General features: G+C 31.8%; 1 pseudogene across 1 annotated transcript; it reads right to left on the reverse strand.

Annotated features, from left to right (window-relative positions):
- Positions 1-4: 4 nt before the first annotated feature.
- On the reverse strand, positions 5-5,336 carry LOC143600991 (villin-3-like; annotated as a pseudogene). The gene is made up of 20 exons (XR_013147575.1): positions 5,201-5,336; positions 4,566-4,695; positions 4,334-4,433; positions 4,160-4,228; positions 3,839-4,075; positions 3,582-3,760; positions 3,347-3,479; positions 3,107-3,266; positions 2,073-2,227; positions 1,867-1,988; positions 1,644-1,802; positions 1,497-1,565; positions 1,355-1,423; positions 1,153-1,290; positions 944-1,072; positions 705-863; positions 489-629; positions 288-413; positions 140-208; positions 5-58 (listed from the first exon to the last, which is right to left on the reverse strand). The product of XR_013147575.1 is annotated as a villin-3-like (transcript).
- Between the last annotated feature and the right edge of the window lie 16,081 nt (positions 5,337-21,417).

The raw sequence follows: 21,417 nt of genomic DNA on the forward strand, positions 1-21,417 counted from the left end.
CTGCCAGTGCTGAAGCTCTTTGTGTGGGCCCACTCGTCCCGTTTGACTTCTCTTGACTCTGCAAACAAATCAAAAATCCTAAAATACCACAGCCGAAAACTCTCGATGAGCAATATGGTTTCCGTTTAGAGTTTATTACCTCTGCAGAATGGCCTCCACCGAACCCGAACATTAGTAAAATCTTCTTCTGGAATGAGTTCCCGTGAGCCTAAAACGAGAATCCAAATCAATAATCAACTTATAAACTTGAATACTAGTAAATATAATAATATGTGTATATATATTACATTAGCCTTTGCAGAATCCCATGAGAAAAATGTTGTGAAGAAGTTCGGTTCATTTCCTTCGGTAACTCTGTATAAGGGGACGAAAGGGGATAGTCCATCGAGAGATGCAGCCAACTCTATGTATTTCTGAAAATAAAAGTTTGTATTATAAATATATTTAATAATGAAAAAAGAGCATAGAAAATTATGTGAAACAACTACCTGGCCAACTTCAAAGGCGCTTTGTTTTTCCTTGGAGTCAACGAATTGACCAACCCAAACAAATACCTCAGCATGTGTATCCAATATTAAAATATCCTCCGTCAACAAGTCGTCTTGTGAAAAGTTGTAGATTTCCTCAATCTGTGATAGAAGTAAAACATCATTTAATCTTTTTGTTTGATTTGAAATATAACAAATAAGCTAACGAGCACCAACCTCAAATTTTCCTTTATTGAATGAGAATGCAAACAAGTGAGGATCTCTAACGGTTTCCTGCGTTACTTTTTTACTAGTGTAACCTTGTTTCCCTCCAAGTGCAAACCAGAAAGACGAGTTCTCGGTTCCTTCTTTCGCAAACTTCACGTTGGCACCAGGCTGAAATAATAATGATTTTCTAAATAAAACACAAAAATATGAACCATAAATAATATGATTAAACTGGCTTAAAATCATACCTTCAAAAACTCAGCAACTTTAGCGGCTAGTGTGTGCTGCTCAACAACACTTTGGTTTCCATGCCAGGTGAATAATGACGAACCAGATTGAAGAAGGAAACAATCATAAGAATTTAACGAGGTTGCCGCCTGAAAGAAAATCATAATTAAACATTTACACATGTAATAACCCTTGATTTAGTTAAATTTTAGTTAAAAGTGTATCATACAGGTTCTACTTGAATGGCTTTATTATTATGCACTGAAGTTCCAGATATTTGAATGAGGGCTACTTCATCTGAACTATACGTTTCATCATTTAATCCTTTGTCTGCAATGTAATTCTTGTAACCAGAGCTTAACCCGCCCTAATAACAAAATATTTGTCATTTTTATAATATTTGCAATGACACAAAATTTTGAAAAAAGTACCTTCAACACAACCATAGGCTGAAAGATTGCAACAAATTGTGGTGGTTCTTTCCCTTGATATACTCGACCCTAAAAAAATAAAATAATAGATTTTTATACATAAATATATTATTTATCATCATTGTAACAATAAATACAATACCTGAACCGGTCTTCCTTTGAGTGAGTTAAATATTGTCGTTGCAAGCCGAGCAGCCGTGTTTTGGTCCTCCTGATGTGAACTATAATAATTGAAACAACGCCAAAGACAGATAAAATTCATGATAATTAACGTTTAACGTATGAATACCTCAATGCTATCTGTACCGATCCAACAACACAGATAATAATCTTCTTTCTTTTCATTAGAATGGTAGGTGTAAAGACCAATGTAGCAATCTCCACTGTAAAATTTACCAATGTCCTCCTTTGCTACTGGTGTTTTAGCACTCCCATTAATCCGCCACACCTAAAACAAAAAAATATATAATTAAAATTTTATAGCAGCAGAAAAATAAACAAGCTACATAAACTGCTTATAAATTATAATCAAACCTCAATTTTCCATTTTCTTCAAGCAAAGGTGGGACTTCTTCAGGAGTAGTCGAGGCTTTTGCAAGGCCTTTAAGGCCAACACCTTGTTGCTTCAGTAAAGCTAATAACATAAAATATTACATAATAATCATACCCCACGATGAAAATAATTTGGTATAATTTATTATTATATGAGAATATTTACCTGCTACTTTTCCTCTACCCTCCTCAGGAGCAGAAGGTGCTGATGAACCCCGATGGCCACGAGTCAAAGTTTGACTTAAATGAATGTGTTTCATAGCCTTGAATAAGCCGAGTTATACGCGTTGACCTGGGTCGATTTTGACTTGTTATAAACTCCTACAAAAGTGTTTACACAGGTGAGAATACATAATGGATACAGTTAGGCATGTAAACGAACCAATCTTTTAATGAACCGCCCGTGAACTGTTCGGTGGGTAGTTCATTTATGTTCATTAATTTAATAAACGAATGTACATAAAACAATTTTTTTTTATTAATTAGTTAAACGAAAAAACATGAACATTTATGTTCCTAAATGTCCATTTACATTCTTTCATTTATGTTCGCCAATTTACCTTTGTTTAAATTTGTTCGTTAGATTTCCCTGATTATACTCGTTTAAATTTTATAGTCTTGGTACAAACTTTGTTTAGTTTTAATAAACTTTTAGGCCCAACACATTGTTGCTCACATTTACTTTAACTGGTTTTAGCTCAGTTATGTTCGTAATCTATGTCCAGTTATGTTTGTTTTACGTTTGTGAACCGTTCGTTTATATTATTAACGAGCTAAGATAAAAGAACACGAACATGTTCATTTTCTTTTCTTAATGCACGAATGCAAACATAAAACCCTGGTCGTTTAATTGTCCATGTTCGGCTCGTTTGTTCAGTCAAAGCTAAACAAACGAACACGAAAATGCTCCGCACATATTTGTTCGGCACGTTTACAGGCCTAATCACAGTTTCAATCTGTGTACTTGTAAATCAGTTAGTTTGGGTTATTTATTTATTTATTTGTTGGTCAAACAGGTCAAACCAACAAAATAGAAAAAAGGGGAACTGGTCAGATAAGTCAAACTGGTGAAAAGTCATCCAAAATCTATTTTATCCCAAGATTAAGATTACTATTGTAATAAAAATGCATTAACTATTACTAAATGAGAGAATTTTGTTTCCAGGTCAACCCAATCCGTTTAACCGGTCAAAGACCTACCTCAGCAGCCTGCATGGCAGCTTTTCTTTCTTCCACTTGTGTGACTCGCCCGACCCAAACAAACACCTCTGAACCGCAATCCAATAAATAGCATTTGTTGTTTTCCAGTAAAGATTTTGAAAGTTCACCATCTACTTCCTTAACTTGACCTTCATTAATGCTGCAAAAAACAAGAATTGCAAGTTAGCATAGATAATTCATTCATAAACATAAGCATAAAGGGTAGTTTAGGAATTATACCAATAAAGTTTCGGAGGAGTCTTTTCAGGAATAACATCATCTTCACTGACAACCTTTTTCCCTATAGGAGCAAAACCACCAAATATAACCCAAAATTCACCAGAGTCCCCCTCTGCTTGTAGCTTTCCGTCATCTAAATACAATAAATTGAAAACATAAATAAATGAAATAATCATATTATATATATGTAATTATGTATACACACACACACTCACGCACAGACAACATATCTTACCAACAATTGCAACATCGCACGTCCCCTCATGATATTTATCCTTTAAAAACTGAATAACTTCCAATGCTTTAGCCCGTTCTTGTATATTCGAGTTCGCCCCCATTAAACTGAAAAATCTTATCTTTTGTGTCCAAGATAAACACATCATCATGATTCAATGTGGATCGAGAAAATGGGACCTGAATAAAAACATAAATTAGAAATTAATTTTTTTCTAATATCTTAAATATGTTAAAAATACAGGTGGCGCCACACACCTGCTTCAACTTGACAACTCGTTTTCCTTTGCACGTGTACAATCGTGTTTGAAATTCTTCCTCTTCGGTTTCTTTAAAACCGGAAGCAACACCCCCTTCAAGTGGTATAATACACGGTTTAAAATAAGATAAAAATTTATCAGATTCATGACCCTGTGGTTCCCTATATTGCACTGCACGCCCACCAAGAACCGCATCGAGTTCAACTGTTTTTATTGCTGCTGTTCCAGCTTCATCCTGATTAATATTATCAAATAAAATAAAATCCACTTAACCAATTATAACATATAAAAAAATAATGAATATAAAAATTATCTCCACCTGGCTAGTATCTTTTCCCAACCAAAAATGTATGTCATACAAATATGCACCACCCTTGCCAGAAGTAGTCTGCAGATACATTACAAAGGTGAATAATTTGAAGCTTTGAAAGTTTTTTTTTTATTAAGATGCACATAAAGGAACAGTAACAAAGGTGTTGAATATTATTAGCACCTCCAATACAATGTATGAGTCGCCCGAGTAGAATTTACCATAATCAGACTTGGGCAATGGTACGGGTTGAAAGTTTTCAATTCTCCATATTTCGGTCCCTCTATAAGGCGTTAAGTGAAGATACAATACAAAAAATGCAATTTTTTTTTGAACGCCAATTCAACAAATGCAAATTAACTAATAAATAATAATAATAATAATATAAATGTAATAATAATATCAAGAAGGATACACTCTCTGACCGGCTCCTTGAAATGCTGGTTCCAAAGTTTTTGCAGCGGACGACATAGTGTAATGTTCTAAACTTATATCTTCTTCAGATAGCGATAAGAGTCTCGTGACGCAATCTTTATTGCGCGATGCTGTAAAGTTCAAATGAAATACAGTTTATGTGATTTGATCACAATAATAATTTTAGATTATTTATGTAAATAAATGACAGCTATGACTTTGATAATATGTTATTAAATGAGTGATTTTATCACATAATTACTTAAAAAGATGTAAAAAAGATTTGCTTCAAATTATGCACATTGCTTATAACAGATATTATATGATCTTGATCAATCCTGTTTATAAATTTCAGAACTTTATTAAACAATCAGTTAATCATCCCAAAAATTGGCTCAATAACACAATTATAGATATCAATAGATCCAATCAATTGCATCAATCAACAATCAAGAACTTCAAGACCCAATTTTGAAATATGATTCAAGTCAAAAAAAGTAAACAATTAGTCAATCAAAGTTCAGGGTCATCAAATTAAGATCCAAATTAAAAGAAAACAAGTTCACAGATCAAAATTGAATTAATAAAAGAGAGATCTACATAAGCAAAAAAAACAGTGGAATAAGAAACACAGACCTTGATTCAGATCTTGATTGATTGTGGCTTCAAAAACAGAAGAGTATGATGAGATGATGAAATGAAACTGCAACAGAGCTGGCAAAGTGAAGTTATATTATAGGATACAGAGAGAGAAAGCTGAAAAGAAAGATGAATAATACTAATTATTATTGGGTTTTATGGTTTTTTTTTTCTCTCTAACTTTTATCTGAATATATATATTTGGTTAAAAATATTGGTTTTATTAATTTTAACTATTATTTTTTGGTTGCTATCGGTTTTAATTAATAAACTTGACGATAACGATCTCATCTTTTATCATATTTGTTCCCAACGCTCCGCAACTAACAGAATTTCAACATCATTTCCGTCCCAAACATTTTTGTAACTTTAAATTGGACCTTTAATAACATTTTTTCTAGTAAAAACCCCAATAATTGAGGTCACCGGAACCACAAAAACCATCGTCGGAATCGGTTAGTGGTGCTCAAGGGTGGTGGTGAGTCAGTTGGTGGTGGTGCTCATGTTGAGTTTTCCGGCAAAAATGTGACTTTTCGGGCCAAAAACGTTTTTTCGACGACCCACGAGTAACGCTGTTAGAACTTTGTTAGTCGTGAACCGTTGGAAACAAATACATTTACATATAAGATCATTAGTAGTCAATTCATTAGTTGATACTAGCAGCGACCAAAAAATAATACATGTTATTAATAAAAACTAATATAGTTTTTTTCTCTAACATGCCAACAAGATATATGGAAAGAGAATAAAAAATGAATTTTAAGGCAAAGATCCGGTGACAATGGCACCGGCCATGCCGCCTTTTGGTTTATTTTTTCCTTTTATATGATGGCCTTTTGCTGCTTTCATCTTATTATTATTTTGACGTTATTTCACTTGAACCCTCGGGTGGGCAAAAGTGAAATTGCACTAATTTTGACGTTATTTTACTAATCTCGTGAAAATAACGTTAAAAGTGACGGACGGTTAATCAGGCATCATGTGGTGGCATTGATAGCCGAAAGACAAGGGTACATGCACCGATCAGCCGGTGTCCCGATGATTGAGTGCTATGTGCCTTATGTCCAAGGCTTGATGCAAAACTACTATCGAGCCGGGGGTCTCACCGAAAGCAGCCTCTCTATCCTTATAGGGTAGAGGTAAGGCTATCTACATCTTACCCTCCTCAGATCCTACCATAGCTTTACTATTGGTGGGATATACTGAGTATGATGATGATGATCTTATTATTATTTTCTTTATGGTGTCAACAAATAGGAAATGAGTTTGTGTGGTTCAAAATGGGTGTGGACTGTGGATTATTAAAATGTTTATTTGGTTTGGTATTTATTTTATATTATCTTTTGCCCGACTAACATTCTATTTAGTCAATTGGTTATAGATTGATTGATTTTATATATGCTGATGGTAAATTATTGAGATGATGGTATAAAAAGTAAAAAGCATGGATGATTTCTTTCCAAATAAATATTAAAAGGGCCATACATATATTTAGTGACGGACTCAATCTATCTCTTCTAATAAAAGACTCCATTTTTGCCACTTGTCAATCTCATAGCCCTTATCACCTTTTTTTCACTCATTTCAATATATGGTCCTTATCTTTTGACTTATTTCAATATATTAATTCAAGTTTGTTGTTATTATATGTAAATCCTAATCAATTCAATCATTAACATTAATGGTGAAATAAGAAAATATAAATTTGACGTTGTTGGTTTGTTAGAATAAAATTTTAAAGTTACGGGTAATAGCAAATTAAAGCAAATAAAAGGTTCATCATTGTCGAATAATTTGGATTTGTATGGTAAACTACAAAATGTTTTTTAAATTGAGATTCAAGCAACAGTGCATAATTTTTTATATAAGATTAGTTTCAAATTTGGATTTAAAATTTTATCGTATGCATTTGAACTCAGGAAAATGTGTACTTTCTTAATTTTCTCGAAACGTTTTGTATAAATATTGCAAACATGAAGAATACATATTATATATATCTTGGTGTTTAGCATTAAATTATTGAAGTTGAATATTATAATTATAATCTATATGTATACCGATTTACTATATGAAGTATATGTCATTTATTGATATGATTTTTTTGCTATGTATAAAGGGTTTAGCAATAATAAAATCAATATTTTGTTTTCGATATTTGCTTCTATAACTCAGACCAAAATGCTTCAGAAACATATATTTTCACATTAATATAAAAAAATAATTAATCCGGTTAAAAGTCATATACCATGCTTCCAACAAATGCAAAATCTTTGTTTTTTTTCTATAAGTTTTTAATATATATATATATATATATATCAATTAATTAAATATTTCAACAACTCCCGTAATATTAACTAATAGCACGAGATTAGTATTCAAAATTTAAACATACCTTATCAAATACTTTCAACTATTATAAATAAGAATCATTACCTTCACTTTATGCAAATTTAAATCTTCTAATATTTTGTGAACTCCGAATAATCACTTTTATTTAAACATGACTTTAAGGTTAGTATATGTCTTTGTCATATTCCAATTAATATGAAATGAAAAAAATCAGTTTTGTTATATTTTATTTTCTGGTTTTATATGTTGCTTGATATATGATTGTTAATTGTAAAATATAAAATCAAGTAAAAATTTGTCATACACAGAATATTAATGACACCAATTTATCATGATCAATCAGTTTCAAATTTTAAAGATTATAAGGATTACTAAATCATCAAAGTTCAAGTAATTTGGTTTTTTGAATAATGGATAAACATGAGTAGATGACCTCAAATGACATTATATTAATTGATTAAAATGTATAATATTTTATGTGTATGAATAATTTTTTTGTTAGTTTCATGTGTATTATCATTTAGCTAGGGTTGGTATGTACTTGAAGAATTTTATTTGTCACACGGACAACTATACGTGATTATATCAAGAGTTATAAGCATACTTATATGTTACCTTATCAAGAGTTACAAGCATGCATGGATTAAAAAAATGATTTGTGATAAAATAATGTATAGCAACCAATACAATTACAAATTTAGTGTACAAGGAAGGCTTTACTTATTTATAACATATTTGTGTAATCTTAGTTATGTAGTTTATGTAATTTTAATGTAAATTGTAGCTCTATAAAAAAATATGATCATTTTATTAACTATATTTCACTCAATGGTTAAAGTATAAAGCTTTCATCAAGTACCCGCGTAATACACGGGCCTCAAACTAGTTTTTTATCAATGGGATCCCATTTTTTCGGAATTCAGATTTTTTGGGTTGGTTGTAGTTCGGGTCGGGGCGGGACGAGGAGCATATAAAAAAACAATATCATAATAACAAAAATATGATCATTACTTCTTAGAAACACACACAAAATCACACGAATACAACTCAAACATCCTTAATATCTTTTGAACATCAAATGCACTAACGATTGTTGCGATGTGAGTTCGTGTTAGTGATCGATTTGAGATGATCAATTTCTTGATTTAGCCTTTTGTAATAGACAAACACTCCTAAAAATTAAAATAACAAGACTATAGCCTTTGTTCCATTTGTCTGATTGTCTAATTCATAAAAACAAAGCTTTTCAAAGGTATTGAAACTAAAAGGCTGGAAGGAAATAAGCATTCCTAATGGGCCAACTGAACCACCCACTAAAATCTGGTAACATCTTGTAGATTAAAAGGATAAAAGAAAAAAAAATCACAAAAACAGGACTCAAACAGAGTCGAACCCGTGATCTCACTGATCTAAACAAGGGAATTTTCCACTGGACTAGAGTTGTTTTTGACAATCTGGGTTTCATCCAATATTATGGGGTCCATAAAAAATTTAATATATCGCCTCTAAGAAAGTTTCGAAAAACATTGGTGTTCCGGGACCCCGACCCACTTAATGTGGGTCCGCCCCTGCATATATTGATTTAAGTTTTTGAAATGAACAATGGTATACTTTACGAGCAAGGTCGTCTCCGAAAATTATAAAAACTTTTGGATTGAAGAGGAAAAAGTCTGAGCTTTAAATAAGTTGAGTAATTGAGTTTAACATTAAAAATACATGTTTTAAAAAAATATATAATTTAAAAAAAAAACAAGAAGTTTATTTAGCATAATACACTATTTGAGCTTACACGCCATGTTAATATTATATTTTACTAGGATAGTACTCGTGTTACACACGAATGGAACATATAGAAAACGTAATATATATGTAAAATCATATAAATTTAATGAAATGCAAATATATGTTATTTATATATAAATAATAATCTTACATGAATTAAAAGACATCATAACTTATTTTAATTCAAATACAAAAACATACGAAAACTAACAAAAATGAGATAAATGAAAAGTTAAAACATTTTATAACTTATATCATGAGTATAATAAGCAAACAAAGGAAATTGGTATCCAAAAAAAATCTCCAAATCTTAATACATAATAATAAAACATATCATTGTCTTTATTTATTAATCAATTAATGGTAATCATAACCATTCTTTCTGAAACCTTTTTCCAACTTAGGAGTTACAAGTTTGACGTCATATGTAATTTTACCATCAACTTCATCTTTAACAACACCATTAAACACATTGGTCTTTTCTTTCACATTTGATGTTTTACAGTTAATTGCTGGCATTCTAGATTCAACATCAACATCAGATAAATCCACAAGTTTGCTCTTCAATTTATCATCAAATGATGTAATTATTGACTTCTTCAAATTATTTCATCATAAAATTCAAATTATGATTAGCGTTTATTGACTAATAAATGAATGATATGTTTTCATTGTTATGTTTTAATATTAGGAGAATTTGATTTGTTTTATTTATTTTTTTATTTGGAGACTAATATCCTTTGTTTGTTTATTGTACTAAAGGGTATTGACCCGTGGACGCCACGGGTGGAATATAAACAATGTTAATTAAACACAAAGGGAGGAGGGGGGGGGAAGTAAGATTATTGTTAGTGAATATGAGGACATTTTGTATAATATGATTTTACGAATAACTATTTAGGGGAGGGTTATACTAAAAAGAAGTAGTTTCCTAGGAAGACTAGGAATAAATCATAGCCATTGGATCATGTTAATCAATGGTTGAGATTTAAATTTATAAAAAACCGACATAGTTTTTTATAATTACTCTTTCATCACTATAACCGAAATAGTTTCCTAGAATTGTTCTATCACCATATGTTGTAATGCCAATTGTCAAAAATCTATTGGTTCTTACCATTCTTAGGAAACTCTTTCTTTTTATTTGAACCCTTTTTCTAAATATTCAAATGATGATTTATATAATTGAAAACTATTAATTATTATAATGTTGGATATAACATACATGAGATATAAAATGAAACTAGAAAGATCATACATACATTAACACACCCTTAAGATATCCTACTAATCATCATAACATTAATACAACTTCATAAACCCAAACAATGTTCCAAAAGTATTTAGAATACTAAAACATATATATCTAGTTTCAAACCATTCTAAAATAACGAAGATCAAAAACCCTTTACAAGTTGCATCAAAAGTAACATATCATCCAAAAACTTCACCATGCAACACATCAGCATCACGGGCTGGATAAATGTCAACAAAAAAAAAGGCAATTTCATTCACAGCCTGCTATAACAAATAATAGTAATTAAAAACCATTATGTAATCTTCAATTCGACTGACTAATTAAAAACCATAGTATGTTTAAATTAAGGTCAAACAATCTTAATACAAAATTTACAACAATATATCCTGATGCACATACAAATGTTAGACACTTGTATCATAAAAAAATGCACCATATAACATAACTATGAAATTATCATTATCTTATGTTAAATAATATAACTACTAATAATAAATTTAAGATTCTGATGTAATATTGGTTACGCATGTTTGTTGATTGAAAAATAGGATAATACGACATTATGCATAGCATGTAATAAACAGATTGTGTAGAGAGTTTTATATATATTCAACAACATGTTAATATGGAGGATCTCATAAACAATTTTAATAGATGCACGTTATAAAAGTCAAAGGGATTGGCAAAAGAACGAACCTTAGATTATCGATAAGCAGAATATTAATAATCTTGAGAAGTGATAAAACTTAAAAGCACTATTGTAACGGTGGACAAATGATCAACGTCAACCAAAATGTTTTGTGGCTCCATTCCCCCGTTTGTGAAATAATAAGATCGTATACAAATAAGTATATTGATATAAATATAAATGTATGCATATTAACAACAATACATATGAATGAAACAATGGTAATAAAAATGAAACTTACAATGACCGTGGATTTGCTTATTAGATCGATCGATGTTGGTGTGAAAACTCTCCAGTCATACATTTTATATAGGGAGGTAAAATTATGTATAATTTTTTGTTAATAGATTAAATATGAAATGTTTTTTCAAATTGATTCATTTTAATTGCAAAGTTTGAAACCTATATGTGAGAGGATTACTATGAGTAAAATAAAATTGGAAACAATAATAAAATAAAAAATGAATTGTCAAACCATGTTAATGTAAATGCGTACATATCTTAAATATGTAAACCGAGACTCTAGTGAAAATTAAAAGTAATAATAATAATTTTGTGATCTTTTCATTAATTATAATTAATTTTTAACAAATTTAACATATTGTGTAGTGCAAACTCAATTATACTTAAAGTAATGAATTCAAATATATACAGTGGTGTTTAAAGTTTTAAAATCCATAATACATAAAATGATTTTTTTTACCAAAATTTCATTAAAAAAATAATATTCAGTTAAACTGCATATATCGTAATTGTGATATCTAAATATGAGACATTAAAAAGTAAAAACTTAAAATAGAAGGAACTACTAATTTAAATAAAAATGCATTGTCAAACCGAGATTTTAGTAATATTAAAAAAAATTTGTGATCATTTTGTTATTTATAATTAGTTTTTACCATTTTAACGTTTGTCTTCTTGTAATAAAGTCAAAGTAAATGTTAAGTTATGAATTCAAAACTTTAAATGTTAAGTTTGACCAAAATAACGTTTAAATAAATAATTTAATTTTGTAATCACATTTATATATGTTAAGTCAAGAAATCAAACACAGTTACCACTTTAGCAGAGTTGGTAAGCACCTTTGGTTTGAAACCTAAGGTCTTAGGTTCATTCAAAACCCGTTTCACACAATAATTTATTTTACAAAAAATTTTATAGAGTTTTACGGGTCATGAGTTATAATAGGAAAACGGGTCATGAATCATAATATAATAATAATAATGACATGACATCTACTTGACATTAAGTTTTGTTAGACCAAGCGTATTGGCACGTTATGGAGTGCGTCATGGGGATAACACTGGAGGCACACCCCCCCCCCCCCCGGGGGCGTTTTGGGGTTTTTTTAAGCGTTTTATACATAGCGCGGTATGTGGCACAAATTTCAAAAAATTTACCGTTGGAAATAGCCGTTGGAATTAAAAAAAAACCTTTTTTAAATATTAACAAAAATATACTATAAAAACAAACCCAAACCTCAATTTTTTTACACACTTCTACTACTTCTGTATCACATATATATTCAAGAACACCAACCAAAATGTTTCCGTTTAACAACCAAATTCTCGGTTTCAGTCAATTCGCTCGACAAGGCAACACAAACAATCCCGACCCAGATATCCACAACCAAACCCATTTACCGTCCCTATGCCAACAATCCCTGTATCCGTTCGAAGCGCATATGGCCGCGTACATGCAATATCTAAGTTTCGGAGCCCCTAACTTAAATACGGTACCTTGTTTCCAAAACCCAACCATAAACATGATGGCCGGTTCGGGTTCCCAACCCGACGACGAGACGGTGTCGGAGACACAATTCAACCCGGAGCCACAACCCGTCCCGGAGACTCGCGACAGTTCAAGCTAACGTGGACGTCTGAGAACACTATACCGTGGACTACCGGCGAGTGTGAACTAGTTGCTCGTGCTTGGTGCGTGATATCGGAAGATCCCAAGTGCGGTAAGTTTTTAAAAAACATATATTTTTTAAAAAATTTCGAACAAACATTGAACTTGTAATATTTTTATTTGTTTAGCGAAGTATCAAACATCGGGCGTATTTTGAAACAAAAATAAAGATTTGTTCCACGAAATGGACCAATATAAACAACAAATGCACGGGTTACCATGCGGTTTACTCTCAGATGACTCGAATGTGGAGTAGCGGTGTCTCTGACGCGGAAATCATGGAAAGGGCATTGACATAGTATCAACAGAACTCGGGGAGCTTCAATTACTTTGGCTGTTGGAAAAAATACCTGCGGTTTCACCCTAAACGGGGCCCGGTTATGGAGGCCGACATCGAAAGTGTTAGTCCTAACAAAAGGTCTAAAACATCGTCTTCGGTTGATCCAGAAACGCCAAGTTCCGACACTCGAAACTTCAACTTAAGCGGTAATGAAAACGGGATCTTTATGCGGATGTTGCTGAGATCCCTCGACCGGGGGGTAATAGAAGCAAGGGAAGGGGGAAAGGGGTTGCGTCGTCGTCGACAACAGGTTCAAATGCCGAAATGGAAAGTCATTTCAAGTAAATGAACATTCGACTCATAGGTATACAAGAACTTAGGGCTCAACGTCTTCAAGTAAATTTGGACGCCATCGAAGTACTCAAAATGAATAAATTGGACCACGACATCGAGGTTTTAACAAATAAGCTATCCGAAGACGATCCGATAGTCCAATCTTTAAAAGCAATTCGGCAAGGGAAAATATTTGAAAAATACAAATTTAGTCTTATTATTATTATTGTTGTATTTTTTTTAACTTAATGTATTTTTTTATTTTAATTTAGTTTCTATTTGTGAGTTTAATGTATTTTTTTAATTATTTACTGAATTATTATTTTCAAGAACACAAAAGAAAATTAATAGTGATTGTACGTCACGTGGTGCATAACGTCCAGGGGTGAAAAGTTATGACTACATCCTCTTTTTGCAAAAAATCATAACTCTGACTGAGCGCCACATGACATATAATACCTAAGGTTAGAAAGTTATAACTACACATGATCTTATAACAATAATTATAATGAGTTATTACATATAATCAATCTAGTTATTTTAGCAACCTTGACTTTTGCAACGTGTCAGGTAAATGAAACAGTTATGAAAGTTTGATTTTAGTATAGGAAAAAGAATTTTCTAAATCTTAAATGTTATTATTTCATAAAAAAAATGAAAGATATTTTATTCCTTATAAAATAAATATATATTTGAGGGATGTAGAAAAGGAAAAGTGGGGTTGTGCTTTTCATGTGAAAAAGAAGGTGGGGCCTTTGTTCCAATATCTAAACCATCCTTTCTGCATTTGTAACTATCAAAAACAGGCTGTTTTCTCAACTATCACTCCTCAACTTATAACATTTCGATTTTCAACTACATAGCCTAAGAAATCATGTGATACTATTTCATCTATTATTTATTAGTTAATGTTCTTTTAGCTTTAGTTAGGTTACACAAAGAAACTTCAAATAGAGAAATGTTCGAAACATAATTGATCGATCAAAAAGTCTACATAACAAGTGATATGTGCTTGATTCATCGATTAGCGTACTTGTTGTTGAACCAACTAGGCTATAAAACAACTCAACTTAATAACTGCATAATTGTCAATATGTTTAGTATGGGGACATAGATAATGGGCGAGAATGTTTTAATGGAATGAACATGTGACAAAAGTCATTGGATATTTTCCCTAATGACGGATATAAATTCCATTTTTTGGATACCTAATTTTGAACTTAAAGGGTTTTTTTTTTTTTTTTTTTTTTCAGTTTTAGCATTTCCATCTCCTTTTGTATGTTAAAACGCTTGAACTTTATATGTGATACTTAGCATGATTACTTATGAAGTTAATTTAATTATTATGAAGCTAATTTCGTGAGGGTTTCTCACCTATGGTGGGTTTCTTCCTGAGTGTGGAATGAAGATGATCAGGTGGATATAGTCTGTCAGTTTTTCAAATGGCCGTTAAAAAAAGATATAATACTTTAGATATTCAATAATATATTAATTTTCTCATGAAAATAAATAAAATGAGAGGAATAAGAAAACGAAGAGTTGGGAGAATAAACCACGTCAAATTATATAAAACAAAGACTTGGGAGAACAAATTTACATGCATATGGGATTCTGGAATCAATCTATATCAATTTAATGACTATTTTGGCAGTTTTGATAAATCCTAAATTCAAAATTCACTCCATGACAACATAACATCCAGACATACCTTTTGAAGGAAATGTACAAAACCAATGGTCCCAACACTACACAACAACACAAACCTAAACATTTAACTCCAAAGGTCTCAACACTACGAATATTGCCTTTGAATTTATCTTCTAATATTAAAAAAGCTTGCAAATTCTCACATGCTTTTCTGTCAAAGGAATTATGATCAGTATAAGCATGCAACCCAAAAAGTTTGTGCCTTGATTGAGGATTATTATAAATTTATAATAACTTTGTTTGGGAATACTTTAATACCATATTAGTTACTTCCAAGTATAAACGGTTTAGTTAGCTCGGTTAACTTTATTAACCATCAGTTGATACAACTGTTTATATATCGTTTCTAAGTAAAATATTAATAAGTTAATAACTATATTTTATTTATAAAGGATTATAAATGACTTAATATTGAGGTTTTAATTCTTGGCTATATTAATTTGATTATTGTTACACACACAGAATGATTTCTTCATATTATTCAAACCGTAAAAATCAAACACCAACCAGAAGAACAACAATCATATTATCAATATGATGATGATATGAAAACAAAAATAACAAAACAATCGATAACATCAGAGATCGAAAGTATGAAACCTAATTCGTAGAGACGAATGAAATAGAGAGAGAGAGAGAATGATACAAAATAAAATGGTTTCATCTAATTCGTTGAAGACTTCACGATATTATTCAATATTCACCACAAAACAATGATGGGCTACAAGTGAGCCTGACTTCTTCTATCCAGCACTTGTCCACTACTTCAGCTCACTTCTCCATAAAGAGCCCACACCATTTAATATTGAACCCAAGAGCCCACAAAATATAACATGCAAATAAACATAATTCACATATTATAAAATGTAACAGTAGAAAACTAATAACGAAAGTACGAATTGTAAGTAATTAGATGTTACCTTTTATCAATTATTTATGCACACACAAATACACAATAGAACCATAAAAACCAGTTATCATTATATTCCTTTACAATTGTCTTTTTGGTGGACTTTGCCTTTGCAAGAAAATCATTATATTCCTAAAACGGTTCGGATTTGTAGATATGTGGGATTGTGGTCCGACTTCTGAGCATAAGTGTATATAATCAAGACTTAGAGTTTAGTTGTTGGGCGATAGAGCGGCCGAACTTATTTTGGGCTATTGAGAGACTAATAAATATTAACATTTAAGAGCATTCTTAATCGTTCCCTAAAATTATGTGAGACGGATTTACAAATTATATGGTATGGTTATGAGTAGTTGAGAGTAAAAACGAGAAAAAATGTTATATGAGAAAGTTAAATTTGGGTTTCATTGTAGATACTGTATGATTATTTTAATATTTTCTTAAAGTGGTTGTGAGTGAAAGAGAGAGAAAATATGATTTATTTAATTAAACAGAAGAGAGAAAGTAGTGTTTTTTAGGGTAATTATATGATATATATGGATATACGGTATAGAACGGGCTGAGAATGCTCTAAATGAGTCAATTTTAGAAGTGCACAAACCCGATTTTTGTAAAAACGAATCGATTTTAAATTTGGTTTGGATTTTGTCACAGAAAGTCAAAACAGAAAAGAATCAAGCCACTTCGAGTTTGAAACCGGCTTTTAAAGAAAATAATCTAGTTTGATTCGGTTTTAACCGGTTCCCAGTGGATATACATCAACCCGATTCAAATTAACGTATTAGATAAGATTGGGACCAATACCACTCAAACTGGCCACTTTTGATCGGTTTAGAAACCAGCTTCGGATGTTATAGAGGAAAGGTAGTGAAAATACTTAAGGACCCATGAAATAACATCTGCGAGTCACCCAAGATACTCATAAAAGTCACCCGCGGGTCAGTTAATAGTACCCACGGATCATCCACGCTATCCGCGGGAGCTACATATTAAAAACAGAAGTCCAAAATGCTCTTTTTAGAGAAGAATGGAAGCCATCCACGGATGCGGAAGCTTTCAGCATGCGAAAGTATAATCAAATGACTTCACTTGTATGAAATATTAGTATATAAACTAAACTTATTAATATTTATATTAAGTATAGGGGTCTTATTGTAATTATTGTAATTAGTAGGGTTAATATGTAATTATTTAGTCTATAAATAGAGACGATGTCAATACAGTTGTAATCAGTTTTTTTTTATTATTATTCATAATCACAATTCACTTTTATTCATCAATCATCTCTTTCCTTATTATATCAATTGAATTGCTCTTTGATTATCAACATTGGCATCAGAGCCAAGGTTTTTTAATCAATCAATCAATTGAGAATCTATGTGATAATCAATCGATCAGGGGTTGTGATCAATTATATTCCAATCAAGGGCTGGTTAAAATCAATAGAAGTGATTAATCAATTATTGTTAGAAAATAAATTCCAATCAAGGCCATCGACATCTTTTAATTGAATATGAAATTAAAAATTGGTCCACTAATTCAGAATAATCAAATCAGATAGTGTTCGATTGAGTTTTTTATTGGTCTAAGGGTGTATTGTTGTTGAACTATTGATTTGGAATCCAAGTATTACTTGATTGATTAAACAAAAGGGGAATACGTTTAATTGCCCCTGGGTTCATAGCATTGTTTTATTAACCTGTTTCATTTGGTCAGTAATTGATAAAAGAGTTGTTGTACATAATTGAATTGCTTCAACAACAATACTTGGAATTGAAAAAACAAGTGGTTGTCAAGTAGATTGATTTGTGCTATCTAATCAATAACTGAATTGTGTTTTGGTTCTTGTTTTCCTAATTGAAAGTTAAAGAACCTACCAGAACTTTGATTTGGGATATCAATTGGTAATACAAAATATTGTTTGTTGTATTCAGATAAAATCCAAATTGGTATTTAAAGGAAATAGAGGTTCTTGAAAATTTTGTTTCAAGAAGGGGCTGGATTTGTTCTAAAAAAAGTTAAAGAATAGTTGGTTTGATTTGTTTGGCAACCGAAAAACCCATGTATTGTTGTCGGTGGAGACGAACAATTAGTTTTGATTTGCCTTGCAACTGAAAATCCGGATACTATTCTTGATCGAAGCGGTTGTATAAACCATTATACCGTTTGTGTTTTGGAAAGTCGTCTTAGGCAACGGATAAACCCGTGTACTGTTGTTGGCTGAGACAAACAGTTGGTTTTGGCTTGCCTTGTTAAGCCCGTGTACTATTCTCGGTTTAGAAAAAAAACGGTTGTTTTTAGTGTTTATAATAGTCTGCTTAGGAAACGTATAAACCCGAGTACTGTTGTTGGTTGAGACAAACAGTTGGTTTTGGCTTGCCTTGGTAAACCCGTGTACTATTATTGGTGAAAAACGGTTTGGTTTTAATTTACATTGTGATCGGAAAACCCGAGTACCGTTGTTGTTGAAATAGTTGGTTTCAAAAAACCCGTTCACTATTTCTGGGATTAACAGTTGGTTTGTTTATAACCCGAAACTGTTTAGATTAAAGTTGACAACAAATTTTTCTAAATTTGTAATACTCAATTTATCAAGATTGGGAAGAAGAAAACTCGTAAAATGGTCGAGTCCAAGGATAAAGAAGTTGTGACTTCAAAGGAAGGAGGGACATCAATGAGTTTTTAATGCCCTGTGTTAAACTCCACAAATTACACCATTTGGGCTATAAAGATCAGATCGATCTTTAACTTCCATGGAATTTGGGAAGCCATCGAACCAAAAGAAGGCAGCGAAATTGATGAGAAAAAAGATAATACTGCAATTCATTACTATTCCAAGCGATTCCAGAAAACATGGTATTGCAAATTGCTAATTTTACTTCGGCCAAAGAAATTTGGGACGTATTAAAGGTTCGACATGTTGGAGTTGACATAGTTAAAGAAGCGCGTTTAGAAACACTCGAGTCAGATTTTGAGTCTCTAAAAATGGGTGTTGACGAGTCGCTTGATGTGTATGTCGGGAAAATAAGTGAGATTGCATCACAAGTGAGCAATCTTGGGCATACTATGAATGACAAGAAACTGGTCCAAAAGCTACTCAGTTCTGTGCCAGAAAATTCATACAGATTGTTGCTGCGATCGAGCAGTTTGTGGATCTTGGTGCAATGCCATTCCAAGAAGCCGTTGGAAGGTTAAAGGCTTTCGAGGAACGCACCAAGAAGAAAAACAAGGAGGTAGACATGCATGACAGACTTCTGTTCACTAAAGAAGAAGGAAAAGAGAAAGTAAAGAAACAAAAGTATGAACATTGCGGTCATGAAAGTTCAAAGCAAGAAAACAAAGAACATGGTCAAGGCAAGTATGGGAAGACTTGGAAGAATAAACATGGAAATCAAGCCCAACAGGACACGGATCACATAAAATGTTTTAAGTGTAATGAACGTGGTCATTTCAGGCATGAATGTCCAAATTGGAAAAGAAAGGAGGAGACAAACTTGATCCGGGATGAAGATGACGAACCAACGCTACTGTGTTAGCAACCGGATCTTGAAGAAACGAAAACCTCACCTAAACTAAGTTTAGTTTAAGGGGAAGTATTAGTATATAAACTAAACTTATTAATATTTATATAAGTATAGGGGTCTTATTGTAATTATTGTAATTAGTATGGTTAATATGTAATTATTTAGTCTATAAATAGGGACGATGTCAATACAATTGTAATCAGTTTTTTATTATTATTCATAATCACAATTCACGTTTGTTCATCAATCATCTCTTGTTCTTTATTATATCAATTGAATTGCTCTTTGATTATCAACATGAAAGAAAGGTAGTTACAACTAACTCCCTTCTAGAAGATTGGTGGGAATATTTCCTGATAACGACATTTACCTCCTTATGGAGAGCACATGATAGCACAACCAATTAGGAGAAGCCAACTGGACATTATGTTACGCCCATGCACATGACTAGCTATCACCTCCTATTAGAATGGAACATCTTTCAGATAGTGACAACTCCATCAATCACTTTCCCTCACCACTGTCTATAAATATCAAACTTATTATCATGAGTATATACACACTTGGTATTTTCTCTCTCCATAAGAACAATATTTGTTCTCATGCCGGAGCTCAAGGTGGTTTTGTTTTACAGGATCAAATCCGGATCTAGTTTGATTCTACTCATTTTAGCCTGGTTTATCCGTTAATCCATATCCGGTGGAAATATAGATCTAATTTAATCAGGATTAGATATGTGTTTCTTCATATGTAAAACTAGTTCAATGTGCACCTCTAGTCCGTTCACATATATGTTGTAATTGAAGTTCATATTGTTCAAATAGTTCCAATCTCGTCGGCATCTTAAAAATAACTAGTTCGAAGTCAACTCAGTTGTAATGAGTCAACTCGTATCAACTCAGTTTATAGATGAATCAAGTTTGAGCTGACTCTGTCAGCTCGGTTCGATTTATTTAAGTTTAGCTGAAGTTTTAACATTTTATATCCTAATTTTTGTTCTGTTTCTCAACCCTCATTTTACAGCATAGCTGATTTGGTGAAGGGTGGCATAGTTTCTTTTTCATGACTTCATTAATTTCGTGGCCTAGTATTCGAACCATTGCTTATTGTTCATGTGTTTTAGTGTGAATATTGGTGTCCTGATTTCATCAATCGCTCGTTTTAATCGACTGCTTGGAATTTCTCACACTCGAAAACAGCTAGCTCATAATCAATTTTGTTGTAAACAAGTCAGCTCGGCTCAATTCGTAATTGAGCTTAGTTCAAAATGACCTGACTTGACTGTTGAACAGAACCTGTCCAAATCTATATGTTTACAATATTCGTATGCCCTTGGATTACAATTTCTGTGTTCAAATAATGTAAACAAGATACACACCATTTGATACTTTGAAGCCTACTTAGTACTTACTAGTTACTATATACTGAAAGATTATTCAATTAAAATATCATCATATCTTTAGTTTCAATTA

Source organism: Bidens hawaiensis, unplaced genomic scaffold (assembly GCF_021521415.1).
Source record: "Bidens hawaiensis isolate Kalapana, Puna unplaced genomic scaffold, B.hawaiensis_p1.1 tig00055184_1, whole genome shotgun sequence".
Taxonomy (NCBI): domain Eukaryota; kingdom Viridiplantae; phylum Streptophyta; class Magnoliopsida; order Asterales; family Asteraceae; genus Bidens; species Bidens hawaiensis.